Source organism: Phyllobates terribilis, unplaced genomic scaffold (assembly GCF_046119375.1).
Source record: "Phyllobates terribilis strain yellow unplaced genomic scaffold, ASM4611937v1 Scaffold_7__3_contigs__length_470593459, whole genome shotgun sequence".
Classification (NCBI taxonomy): Eukaryota; Metazoa; Chordata; class Amphibia; order Anura; family Dendrobatidae; genus Phyllobates; species Phyllobates terribilis.
Genome location: NW_027362767.1, coordinates 99,455,533 through 99,470,298, shown reverse-complemented (window position 1 = coordinate 99,470,298; position 14,766 = coordinate 99,455,533). Strand labels below are relative to the sequence as shown.

At 41.5% G+C, this 14,766-nt stretch overlaps 2 long non-coding RNA genes across 2 annotated transcripts in view; one reads left to right on the top strand and one right to left on the bottom strand.

The window, feature by feature from the left end:
* The window catches only part of LOC141153842 (uncharacterized), a 108,948-nt gene that overhangs the window by 80,888 nt on the left and 13,294 nt on the right, over positions 1-14,766 (top strand). The window lies entirely within an intron of this gene.
* Positions 2,498-3,878, bottom strand: LOC141153841 (uncharacterized). Its single transcript, XR_012247362.1, has 2 exons — positions 3,408-3,878; positions 2,498-2,539 (listed from the first exon to the last, which is right to left on the bottom strand). It is a non-coding gene; the product is annotated as an uncharacterized lncRNA (long non-coding RNA).

Here is a 14,766-nt window from a genome sequence, read left to right as displayed (position 1 = left end):
ACCATTTCCGGTGACTACCTCTTGAAGCTCATCAAGAGAATGCCAAGAGTGTGCAAAGCAGTCATCAAAGCAAAAGGTGGCTACTTTGAAGAACCTAGAATATAAGACATATTTTCAGTTGTTTCACACTTTTTTGTTAAGTATATAATTCCACATGTGTTAATTCATAGTTTTGATGCCTTCAGTGTGAATGTACAATTTTCATAGTCATGAAAATACAGAAAAATCTTTAAATGAGAAGGTGTGTCCAAACTTTTGGTCTGTACTGTATATTCATTAAACACTGTAAATACCTTACTACTTTTCTACACCTTCTCATTGGTTGGGCGCCTTTATTGCCTTATTTTATATTACCTTGTCCACGTAACTCTACTTCTCTATGTAACCAGCATTCATTCACAGGCTCGCCCATAGGAACAGAACTCTACTTGTCACGATAGAGAACACGAGACACGCTATGGACGAGAAGTTTCTGCAGCCATTCTATATCTAATGCCAAATTGTGGCAGTGTGCAATGAGCAGACAGTCAGGATTCCCCTCGTAGACTTGCAAATGTCTCTGCCCTCTCTATCACTCAAATGGATTTGTGACTGCTACAGTCAATTACTCACCCCTGAGGTAATGCGTGATTGGCTGCAGCGCTTACATGCCCTTCCAGCCAGGAGAAGATGAACAGAGACTGGAAGCGGCCCGGACAGTAGTATAATAGGTGCAGGGCTGCCACCAGGAATTTCAGGGCCCCATACCGGCAACATTTTTGAGGTCCCCTTGAGACTCTGCCCATATATAGGGGAAATATATTTCATAGGGGTATTAGGTTACTAGAATATCGCCTTTAAGGGTATGTTCAAAGAGGGTGTTTTTGGTGCATTTTTTCTCTGCACCAAAAAAAAGCAGGATTTGCTTGGTTTTTGATGTGTCTTTTTGCAGCGTTTTTGTCACTGTTCATTTGTCTCTTATGCATGTTGATAAAGTTTAGAAGAAAATAAATTACCTAATTCAACTTCCTAAGGTTTTGGCACAAAAAAACGCAGCAAAATTTGATATCTGCGTTTTTGCAGCGTTTTTTTCAGCGTATTTTCAACTAAATATTGCTTTTAATGGGTGAAAAATGCTGCAAAAATGCTGGAAAAAGTGACATGCTCCATTCTGCAAAAACGCGACTCTGACAAAACAGTCAGGAAAAAAAAAAACAAGCTGTGTGCATGAGATTTCTGAAATCTCATTGACTTTGCTGGTACTGTAAAACGCTGCTAAAAAAAAAAAAGTACCAAAAACGCCCAGTGTGAACATACCCCAAGACAGGCAACTGTACCTTATTGCAGGTAGGCAGCAGACAGATGGCCTCCAACTTCACACTGCACGATGAGGGAGGGGGCACAAGAAGATTAGCGGGTGGGTGGGCCAGGGAGTGGGTGAATGGGAGGTCGGATGGGTGAGTGGACGGGCATGCATGCTCATCTCATCACTTTCAGGCCCTTAACTCTAGCAAATAATGTGCCACAAGTGCCCGGGTCGCGTTGGCAGCTTAGGAACGTAGGGTGGGCTGGCAGCGTCTGACGTCAGACACGGCCAGCCCCCTCTGCTGCGGCCATACAATGTAAGTAGCTGCGACTGTGAGTCACTGGGGCCCCGGGACTTAATAAAGCTAAGTAAAGTAATTACCCCGGGCCCCAGCGTGCCAGGCAGTCTGCCGGCTGTGCTGCCTCAGTGCAGGCTGCGCAGTGTCTTGCCCAGTCCGGTCCCCCTCTTTGCTTCTGCTCACCGGGCACCATACACCAATAACGATACTAATGCCCTGATGGCGGCCCTGAAAAGGTGCACTGACGGGATTTTTTTATTTTTGCGAATTCTAGGCTTTATAAAAAACAAAAACTGAAGACAAGCCTGTTAAAGTGATTACGATGCCCTTAAAATATTAATTTATGGGTAAAAGATTGAGTAAATTTTATGGGATTCCCGACACCGACAGTGTGAATTATCTCACAATATGTTGTCCATGGCAATGACCATTTATATAACGAGAGCGTGCCCTTCATATGTGACGGTCTAGTAAATGGATGCCAAACTCCACCATACACGGCTACGTCAGACTGTGATGCCTTAGTGGTCATACGTAAAATTGTGAAACGTCACGGTCACATTCCCGAGCTCAAACTATATATTACTGCAAATATGTATTCTGACAGCAACAAAGCGAGAATTCCCGCTAATCATTATGGGTTCAGCGCTTGACATTGATTTTATGGAGGCAAGCCCTGTCATTAAGTCTTATACATCATCTAGTGCAGAGCCTCGTTCACACAAGCATGGGCACACTGACACCGCTAAATGCCGCCATGATGTATGGAACGTGTTACCTGCATTTCTTTCTGTAAATTTTCTTGTTTGAAGTGGTTTTCCCGTCATCGGCATTTTTTATTTTCCACTTTTATTTTTACATCCCCATTTTCTAAGAGCCTCAATCTTTGATATTTTTTCCATTGACATTTTGGCTTGTTTTTTTTTGTGGGACAATTTAATCTACCATATTCCAACCTGAAAATGCGGAGAAAAATGTATTGGGGTCACAGGTTAGGAGGAGTTAAAATGTACAGAATACTAGGAAATGTTATAAAATAAAGAAATAAACTTTACTTACCCTTGAATCCACCAATGCTCCAGCGGTCTTCGCTGGGGCCAGGAGTGATGACGTCCTATACATCCCATACAACGTGCGTCGGCGGGAAGTGGGGGGTTTCTCCACCTACTCCTGTACCTATCTGGGTAAGAGTTGCTCAGATGCCACCACTATAATTGGCCACTTGGTACTACGCAGATATATTTATTGGTAGCCTGAGTTTCCTCTGCCTGTGGATGTTTGCAATAGTATACCTTCTAAGTGCCATTTACTGCTCTGTAGCACTTTGTGTATATGATTGTGAAATGTGCAGGGTACTTATTCCCTTTTACATGTCCTGTTTTTAACATTTTTTTCTATATATCTACGTCTCTTCAGTGGCGTTAATAAAAATACTTATGCTTTTCCTACATTGTATACTCCTCTTTCTCCTGTTTTCATCAGTTATTTGAATGCTGCAGCCAATCACTGGCCTCAACAGTCACTTGCAATACTTGCAAACATTACCCCAAAAGCCAGTACCCGGCATCATCATTTCTGGTACTGGTGGGATCTATCCGTGCTGGAGGGGATTCATAGTCGTTACAGATTATTTCGTTTTATGGGGTATTTCTTTCACAAATACAAATGCTGCTCTGTATTCTTCATCCATATTTTTGTGTTTTGTGGAATTGGTGTTAGAATACGTTCAAACTGCATATTTTCATGTCATTATTTTTGCATGGAAAACACCCCCAAAATGCTCAAAAAAATGAACATATTCATTTCTATGTAGAAACGACTTACTGTTCATAGGTTCAGTCTTTTGAGCTTCTTCCAAGAGGCTAAAAGATGTGATCTGACCATTCTTCAGGCTTTTTCCACTAGCTTCAGGAGCTGATTCATTAAGACTGGTGTTGTATATGCAAGTCTTAATGAAAGGGGTGTAGTCAGTTAAGGTGTGACGAATTTATCAAGAGGCATACACCACTTAATAAGTTTGGCACACCTGCATCTCTGAGCACATCGCAAGAAATGCTACTATAGTCATGGACTGGAGTAACCTTTTTAGCAAAAGGTAGGCGTAACTTTGTATGAATTCTGCTCTGCCATGCCCTTTCCATGCTCTATCTAGCTGACCCAGAATTGGTGTGAAAACTTTGCATTGCACAAAAACTTTGGAACTTTTCATAATGGTTTTGCAAAAGAAATACAAGTCAATGGAAAAAGGTAAAAAAAAATGCCTGGAAGACACCCAGCTGTTTGTTTTTTTTTCATTTCGAGTTTAGTAATTTTGCAGTGGAAATTATTACAAGAGTTTTAGTCATTGTTTAAAAAAAAAATTGGAAAAGGTCTGAAAAAAGGATGAAAAAATAAGTTAAAAAACCCCATAGAAAGTGACCCAAACATGCTAAAGAAAAAAAGATTACAAAACTCCAGAGAAAAAGTGATTCCTAAGACAGCTTCTGCTTGAAAAATTGATATTTTGTGACCACCGGAAAAAGACTCCATGCGAACATACCCTTAATGCATAGAGCTTTTTACATGGCGTATAAAATCCAATGAATGAGAAGATTGTGATGCAGACACAAAATGCCCCTCGTAAGGAATGGAGGTGGCGTTGAGCGCAGATGCTCCCATGTATTACAGCCATACATCATCGGGGCTGTCTTCTGTTTCCTGTTCCATAAAACTGGTCTAATTGGGCAGATGTAGTTTTCGTGATGTCGGTTCCTGTAGATGAGAGGAACTGTCATTACAGGGAAGCAGATCGGTTAAAGATCTTCTTGTACAATGTGATATTTAATGCCCGTGACAACTGACGGCAGGTTTCTACTGTTCTTTAAGATTTTAAATCCAGGAAAATATCATCCCATATATGCCGAGCATATTTGCACCTACTGATGTGTTGCCACAATGTGCCATACTTAAACTGCCTGCTGTCCCTTTTAGCTGGATCTCCTGTATTAAATTGCACTTTTTAACAGTTAAAAATATACGTTTACATGGTATAAAAGATCCCCCAGTCACTATATACGGCAAATCCTAGACCTCAGGGTTACTTTCTGCAGCAGATCCAGGCACACGGCACTGCACCTATTGCATCTTGGCCACCATCCAGATCTGCACAGTGACACAGCATGGCGGCATCAATAAGGCAACATCTGTGTGTTGTCTGCATTGGTGATAAATACAGTGTCCTTATGGCACCAGAGAGAGTTGCGGAGCTCTGCAGTCCTATTACTGCTGCCTTATTTCACAGAGAACATTTACCTTGCATTACCTCTGGGCTGGCAGGAGCGTCCGATTGGCTGAGTATTATTTAGCTTCTGGGATAATAAGTTATCTTCTTGTTGCAGCAAAGCACTTGGCACTTTTCCCTCATTATGTAGGCTGAGAAACAATCGCGTTTTAAAGGGAAGGTTCACTGCAATAGATATATCACTAATAAAAAAAACCAAAACACACAACGTATAGGGGGAACTCCTGACTCTGAAACGTAAAGTATTAGGACTTTCCGCCTCTATAAAGTCAGTGCTGTCAATCAAAGAAGAGGTGTGTGGAGCGGGGTGGAGATAGTGAGAAAGCAAGTAGCTGGAAAGTGGCACTGAACTGTTTGGCCACACAAAGGGTGCACCGAGTGCCTATACTTGGTTTGATCAGTCCTTTAAAAGGACTCTGTCAGCACAAAATTATTGTTCGAACCAAGCACAGGCACTCAGTGCACACTTGGTGTTGCCAAACATTTAAGGGCACCTTTCCACTTACTTGCTTTCTCTCCATCTCCGACCTTCTGTAGCTCTATAAAGCCAGATCTGTCAATCAAAGAAGGGGGGGGGGGTGGAGATAGATGGAAAATAAGCAGATGGGAAGGTGCACTTAAATGTTTGGCCACACCAAGGGTGCACCGAGTGCCTGCTCTTGGTTTGACTAGTCATTCTGTGCTGACAGATTCCCCTTAATATGTAGTTGCAAGACAAAGCTAGTGAGCAGAACTGTCACTCAAGGAGGAGCACCAGTCCCTCCAAGAAAGCAGAAAGTAAGGAGACAGCAGAGCTCTCAGCTAATCTAGCAAGAACTTGAGAATACCACTTTAAGTTTAATGGGTGATCCGGAGTCAAAAAGAAGATCAAAATTGTATAGGCGGATAGGGATGAGCGGACCCATGGAAGTTCGGGTTCTGGTAACCGACTCGAACCTTATGCAAAGTTAGGTTCGGGTACCAGAACTGTACTCGAAGTTGAACCAGAACCCGAGCCACAATGAAAACAATGGGTTCCTGGACTTTTGAGCCGGATATCTCTCTCTCTTTCCAACGGACTTCCACCGGAACTCTGACTATTGCAACAGACTTCCGAGAGAAGTCCGTGTTCGGTGTTTAGCACCGGGCACTAACTTTTAAGTTCAGGTTCGCTCATCTCTACACGCGGACGATCAGTCGGGTGTAAAACTGTTTGTAAACTAGTCCGTCTATGTGTAATCAGTTTGGAGCACGGACAGCATACGGATTGAAAATACATTTTCCTGAATGAGCCCTACCTAAATCATGAACATCTGTATAGTATAATTTTGTAAACAGCCTCTTCAACAAAAAATTTTTTTGTAATGCGCTGACGCTTCACAGTTGTATATGGTTCTACGCTACAATCCCTACAAAGGCTATTGCAAACCTAAGTTTGCACCATTGTCTGTCTTTAGAATTGACTCATTTATTGGGACATTTCTCATCACACTGCCTCCCGTTTAAAACATTTACCACAACTTTTCAAAAGGAGAAGAAAAAGGAGCGCCGCTTTTTTTTTGCACAATTATGGCATTCTACAAATTTGCGATTTTTTTTAACGAAAAATCTCTCTCTCTCAGACTTTCCTGGACTCTCGGAATCCCAGACTGTAAAATGGACTTCCAGGAGACGTCCATGTTTGCAGTCCAACACTGGACACTGGGTGTCCGGTACAAACTCCGAACTTTACAGTTCTGGTTCGCTCATCATTGCGACCCCTGCAGTAGCGGTTGTTACATCCCTGAGTGAATCTTTAAGTCATCAAAATCTGCTACATGAACTAAAATACGCAATTTTTTTCCCCCCATTTTGTGCATATTTTACAACCACCATTTTCTTGCATCCTATTTTACACCACTGTAGATTTTCCAAAACCATTATACTACGTGTGAACTCCGCCATTATGTACATATTTCGATGAAGGCCGTTTTGATAAGGTGAGAATGTTCATTGTTGAATTTCCAAATGCTCAAGTCCTAAGGTGGAAGTAGTTTTTTCGCTAATGTCGTTCAGCTGCATTGTCCTTACGCTAACAAGTTCCCCGGAGACTACCTTGCATGGGCAATCATGAATATATTTGCATATATACTCCTGCACTCTGCGATGAAGCAATTTCAATGCAAACAAATCCAATTTGTTTGTACCTACCTTGTTATTAAAATCGTAATTTTGCTTAATGAACTCTATACATTTGGAACCATTCATTTTATCCTGCATTTATGTAACAGTCAGGGACTGATTAGCGCCGTAATGTATGATATATGGGAAGAACTAGCAGAATTACATGTACTCAGCTTTTTTGCATGGCAGTTTATATATAATCTAATAACACCATTTAATAGCTTATAAAGGGAAAAGCATCAATCGAGGACAAGCTGGAGAGGGACGTGGTCCCACATCGTTGTACTCTTTCCCATCAGCTCCTATTTTACATGGACACAATTTTATCCATTTTCATAAGTTCAGCCTCATTTGCCTCGCACTCTGATTTAACTTTTCTATCTATATTCTAACATTTTCATCCTGCGTTCCTAAAGATTTCCCAGCACGTGTCCAGTGGTGCGTGTATATATATTGTATAAATGATCTGCTGAGATTTGCTGCATATTTATCAACAGCTAGATCTACCCCCAAAAATAGAATTGGCTTTTCAGAACATCTAAGCCTGAAGTTAAAGCCCCCACATACACTTGAATATTGTCTGCCGAACCTGCAGATATCGATCGGTCTGATGTGTATGGGGTCACCGGCCAACAGGGTCGAAGGTAGGGACTCTGAGTAGTTGGTAGGGCAGGAAGAGGATCATGGGCAGAACGGAATGGAGCTGGTTCAGATGGAGCGAATTCAGGACCATTGGACAAACTCGGGGTCCAGGCAGGACTGGATGGCAGATTCAAACAGGACGAACTCTGGGTATAGGTACTGAGTCAGAAAGGACAGGTACAAACAGGTCGGGTTCAGGAACAGGAACCTGACAATGGACTTAGCAGCTTGAAAACTTACTAATCACTAATGTTGCTAAGGCACCTCCCTACAGGGGAAGGTGCCTTAAATACTTAGTGCCTCCCAGCTATTGGCAGGGGCCACATCAGGAGTGCACGCTCTACCTATTTAAAAACCGGGGAACACGCACGCGCCCTAAGCATGCTCCAGACCTGCGCGGTATGCGCAGGCCCTGGGACATCAGAGGTGCAGGGAGAGCCGGAGCAGATCACACTGCTGGGCGGCTGGGGCGGTATGTCGACGTCCCTGCCATGGGGAAGGTGAACCCATGCAGGAACCCATGGCGTTAAAATACCGCTATATAATATTTAACAACAGTGCTATATAACAGACAAATATCACCAGATATACAGTAGTAATAGTATCGCCATATATTGGTAATATCAGCTCTACATCAGTGCTCTGCAGACCATATATGTTTGTACTGTGCAGGTTCTCACCAGTTACATTCTCCCTTGTTATTCATTTTTCCTTTTTTTTTTTTCTTTTGGCCCAGACAGTCATGATCATTTCTTCCATCCATAACTTATCCCTGCAAAATGTAACACAGAAACATTTTTGACTGCTTTTCCGGGACCCTCCTCACATTCTCCCACCTCTACCCAAACCACATAGTGCTTTAACCAGTGTCCTAGACAGAATAATACCGCTCTGCGCCCTCTACAGTAATGGTACCCTTTTTTGTGCCCCACAAGATAGAAATGCCCTTACACAGTAATAATGTTCCCCTGTGCCTCCTTATAATAATTACTCTGAACCTATTTATAATACAAACACCCTTGTTCATTCTTACGATAATAATGTCTCCTGTGCGCTCCCTATAATGATTCCCCAGTCTGTCTCCTTATAATAATGCCCCCCATTGTGCTTCCTTATAGTAATGCGTGCGTAAAAATCACAGGACCCCTTTGCAAAAGACTTATCACGGCACATAGGCACAGTCACAGAAGGGCATGCTTCCCAACTTTAAGACACTGTGAGGGATATGTATTGCACGACTTAGCTATTTTGTCCCCGCTGAAACTCCTTAGTGTTCTCTCCCACTATGATACCCCCATAGAGTCTGATGCCCCCCAAAATGCTCCAACACAAAATGATGTTCCCACATTCCTCCACCTACATATGTAGTATAATGACCCCACACAGTATGATGATGAATCCAGTCCCCCACACACACAGTATGTTGGTCACGACAGACCCCCCACACTGAACGTGGCCATCCTAGCCCTCCACACACACAAACACACACAGTATGATGTTCTCCCAGCTCCCCCCCGCACAGTATGATGTCCATCACACACTCTCCACACCATATTATGTCCTCAACAGCCTCCATACATATTATGATGGTCACCACTGACCCCCACACAGTATGATGGTCCTCTCCACAGCCATTCATATATTATGATGGTGTCCTCCCAGCCATAATACAGTATGAGTCAGTCCACACAATATAATGGTACTCCCACAGCCCTTCACATAATATGATGGTTCCCCATAGCCCCTCATACAGTAGGATGACCCTCCACAGCCCCCACATAGTATGATGGTGCAGTTTGATGGTCCCCACAGGCCCAAAATAGTATAATGATCCCCCACATACAGTATGACAGTCCCCCCCCCCCCCCCAAAGAACCCCATTTAGTATGTTGGTCTCCCCACAGACCCCCATAAAGTACAATGGTCCCCTACAGGCCCCTATATAGTATAACTGTCCCCACTGATTTTCATATAGAATGATGGACCCACAAAGCTCACCATACAGTATGACGTTTCCCACAGGCCCCTATATAATATGATTGTCCCCCACTGCTTTCCATATAGCATGCTATTTCCACTCCGCGGCCCCTATATAGTCTGATGGTCCCACAATGCTTTCCATATAATATGATGGTGCCTTATACAGTTTGGGGGGGGGGGAGACTGTCATACTGTATGTGGGGGATCATCAAAGGTCCCTTTTTAGTATGCTAGTCTCCCCACAAACCTCTATATAGTATTATGGTCCCCCCCAAAAGCCAAAGTACAGAATAATGGTCCCTCCCACAGGATCCTTAATAGTGTGATGGTCCCCGAACAAGCCCCTATATACTATGATGCCCCCCACAGCTTTCCATTTAGTTTGATGGTCCTCCTCAGCTTTGCTTTCCATGGAGAATAATGGTTCTCCCACAGGCTCCTATATAGAATGATGGTCCCCCACAGCCCAAATACAATATGATGGTCACACACCGCCTTCCATGCAGTATGATAGTCCCCCACAGCCCCAATACAAAATGTTTGTTCCCTACAGCCATATACATATAGTGTGATGGTCCCTCCAATATGCCCCTATAAATAATGATGGTCCCCCCACAAATCCAATTCAGTATGATGGCCCCCCCATCCCACCATATAGTATGATTGTCCCCCCACAGTATTATCGGCACCACAGCCCAGGAAAAAACAAAACCTAATCCAGCCTTCACGTCTGCCGCTGTCTCCTCTTCAATAAAGTGATGACAATGCTCTGCATGACATAACCTGTGTGGCGCCGGCCTTCAGCAGACTACAGGCCGGAAGCATCCTGTGGCCTGCCGAAATTGGTGACAGAGTATGGAGCCGTCGTCTCCGTGCTGCTCCACAGCTGTTAACAGTATTGGCATCTTCAGAAAACTGGTACTGTTAACAGAGTCTTAATTGATGCCGTAGGCAGACCGGCCCATCTGTCATTTGCCAGAATTGCCAGATGTACAGTGCTGCCTTGGTCGATTGAATATGTTCAATTTCAGACTGGCTGATTGCATTGTTCTCCCCGAGATAAGCTGTCAGCCGACAAGTCAGTCGGCGGCTTTCTCATAAATAACACAGGAGCGCTCAGCTGAATGAGGGCTCTTGAGTACTGTAGAGCCAGTTGAGATGGCTTTCGGCAGACAGCCATCTTATATGTGTGGCCAGTTTATGGGATTATTTACACGTTGTGGTTATGTTGCAGTTTTTGGCAAACTTTTTTTTCTAAATTGTGGTAAAATCCCAGCAAAACCCCTAAACACTTTAGGCTACACTACTGATAGGTTAGTTTCCAAAAGACAGGTCATAAACTTTAACTACCTCAGTAAAGATTTCCAATCACCATAAAAAAAACTGCGTTGCATAAACCAGATTTTTTTTAAAAAGAGGATATGAAACAAATAATATTAAAAATTGTTTATTTTTTATTACATCAAATTTAAAAATCTTCAATAAAAAACATAGCAAAGCAGTGACCTATTAATCCCATGCAAGAAGTCTTCCAATTGATAGATCATATATTATATTATTGCACAACAAGGAGGGGGGAGGAAAAAATTGATGTAAACATAAGACCAATAAATATGCTATATATCACAATTCATATAGGTATTTGTATAAATGTATATATCACCTAAAGAAAATAATTTTTCCAACCATATTCTATCAATTGGATAAGTCTAATATTAATAGCAAGTGTATAAATAGCCTTCCATTCAACAATATGTCATCATTAACATAGCTCTCCAAGAGTTTATAGCGGTGTGACCGATGGAAGTAAAAATCTATTACAAGTGTAGTGGTAAGCTACCATCAGTCTCCCCATTCTAATTACCATAACAACATCTTGGAATGATCATAATTATACAATTACAAAATAGCCAACCTAAAGGAGGTCAAAAGATACACTTACTGAGTGTTTCTAAGACATAGAGACAATCTCACAGGGATCCGCCCGACGACGCCGTTTCGCTTATGTGCTTCTTCGATGGGGCGTGCAGTATGTGTGTGTGTCATACCTTTTTGTAGGCTGATTGTCGGCTGTTTGGAATTCCCATAATTAGTGGAGAGTGTTTGGCGCATGCGCACGCTACATGACTCCGTGTGTAAAGATGACTTCCGGAATATAGCGGCTGGCACGCATGCGGTGGAACGCATGCAGTGCTTAGTGCGCAAAACCGGAAGTCCACGGGTCTGTATACGTGCATGCGCACTTCTCCAATGCAGAATCCCCATATATCTGAGGTGTAGTTCAAAGGGGGCGTGACAAAAAGTCATAGATGGGGCAATACGAGGGCGGACCCCTGCCGAGGAGCCTTGGATTCCTACAGGCATTTCTACATTATGGAATCCTCATATGTTAATAGGGGATTCCAAAGAAAAATTAGATATCATAAAAAGAGTGGTAACGAGACTAATAGTATGTGAAAAATAATGAAAAAATAGAATACATGAAATAAAAGTGAGTATCAAAACCGAGTTGTGAAAGGAAAAGGAAGATTAAAACAAAAATTCATACAAAGAAATGAAGTGTTGAAAAAGAAGGAAATAAAAAGGATTGAACAAAAAAGAAAATAAAATGAGGGAAAAAAAAAAAAAAAAAAAAAAAAAAAAAAAAGGGAAGTGTAGAAGGTGAATAATAAAAAACTTAATCTGATTATGTAAAAAATAATAATAAGAAGGATGTTGGAGTGAATGTAATGTGATAAAGAAGTGAACAATATCAAAAAGATATAAACAGTGCATGGGGAGTGTAATGTGAATGTATGTGCTTGGAGGTGAATAAGAATAGTGTAAAAGTTAATGACATAAAAAGTGACAATATTGTAAAATATTACACAATGTACGTATAATCCCATATATATAGCTCATAAATTGGGGCGATAGAAAGGTCCTTTAATCAGAAAAATGCTGATTTTTCTTTTTTTTAACCCCTCTTTATTCATTCCTTCTTCCTTTCTTTTTTTCTCTTTCTCTCTCCTTTCTCTCTCTCCCCTCTTTTTTTCCCCTTTCTTTCCTTCTTCATCCAGAGTGAAGCAGGGGTGAATGATTCTTCATCCCAAAAAAACCGCCTCGAAGGGAGACCAAAAACCAGCATCCAGAGATCGCCGAAAAACAGCCAAAGGTAAGTGCTATGAGAAAAAAACTAATTAAAATCATTAAAAACAACAACAAACATACTTAAAAAGGTGACTCAAAAGGATCGAAAAGGTATATCGGGGAGTCTAGGCAATTTCTGAAAATGCATAGGTATCAGAGAAATACCTAAAGATAGAGGAAACAATTTAAAAGAAAGCAGAAAGACCGAACTAAAGATATCAGAGAAATACCCAAAAATTGGTGAAACAATTTATAAGAAAGCAGAAAACCCGAACTGTTCATTTAGACCTTGGGGCGATATAGTGCCCAATCTAAATATCCATCTGCTCTCCAGTCTTGCCAGTGCCTGACTCAAATCACCACCTCTGGGGCCCAAGTCAATCTGATCAATACCTCTTATTTTTAGGCCACTAGAATCACTGTTGTGGTGGAGCTTGAAATGTCTTGGAAGAGTTCTCAATTTGGTTATTTCCTCCATAGACATTGTTTTCTCAATGTCCAGCACATGTTCTCTAGTTCTTATTTTTAATTCCCGAGTAGTAAGGCCTATATAAATTTTTTTACACGGGCATTGAGCATAGTAAATAACTCCTTTAGAATTACAGGATAGGGCCTTTCTAATCTCATATGTTCTACTATTATCATAATTGTTGAATTCTTTACTATTAATCATATTTTTACATGCTTTACATTTTCCGCATGTATAGAATCCAAGCTTACTTCCGTCAATTAAACATGAGGTGGGATTTTTTTCATAATGGCTGTGCACCAATGAATCTCTCAAATTTTTGGATCGTCTAGCGACTAGAATTGGTTTTTGTGGTAAAGTTTTTCGTAGAATCGGGTCTGTCAATAGTACATCCCAATGCCTTCTCAAAATCTCACCAAGTTCCGACCATTGTACATTATAATCAGAAATGAATCTGATAGGGTTGGATATATCATCATTCCTAGTTTTCTTGCCATACAGCAATTGTTGTCTGTTGGTTTTTAGTGCCCTTTTGTATCCAGCTTTAATTGTTCTATTGCTGTACCCACGATTCTTGAAGCGCCTTGTAAGATCTAATGATTGATGTTGAAATAGCTCATTATCAGTGCATATTCTTCTTAGTCGCAAAAATTGGCCTACTGGAATATTCTTGATGGTGGCCGGCGGATGCGATGAGGAACTGTGAAGTATGCTATTGGTGGCAGTATCCTTCCTATATACATCAGTCATTAGATATCCATTCGAGATGGCCCAAATATGCAAATCCAGAAAATTAACTTCTCTGCCATATTGGAATGTCAGCTTGATATTCAAGCAATTCTGATTAAGACATTCAAAGAACTTTTCGAGTTGCATAGTGGAGCCCTCCCAAATGAACCAAATGTCGTCGATGTACCTCATCCACCCCTGTACGAGGTGGATGCCATCGACGCCATCATGAAAAAGTTGCCTTTCCCATGCTCCCAAGAACAAATTTGCATACGAGGGGGCACAAGAGGCCCCCATCGCAGTTCCCTGTTTCTGCAAATAAATTTTCTTATTAAAAATAAAAATATTATGTTCAAGGATAAATTGAAGAAGAGTGATTATGAACTCACACATGGATTTATCAATATTACTTTCCTGCAAAAACAAAGACACTGCCTCCAAACCATCATGATGTCTAATAGATGAATAGAGAGCCTCCACATCCGCCGTCACCATCACAGATCCAGGTTCGAGATGGATTGAATCAATTCTTTTAAGGGCTTCTGTGGAATCTTTTATAAATGAAGGAAGCGTATGAACTAACGGTTGTAAGTAAAAATCTACGATGGTACATAGACTTTCACACAAGCTTCCATTGCCAGAAATGATAGGTCTCCCAGGAGGGTCTGTCGGATCTTTGTGTAATTTTGGTAACAAATAGAAAGTTGGTAATTTGGGACGCAATTTTTTAATTGATTCAACCAATTTTTTAGGGATAATATTAGCCTCTACTGCTTTTTCCAAAATTATAATCAACTGAGATTGGAATTGAT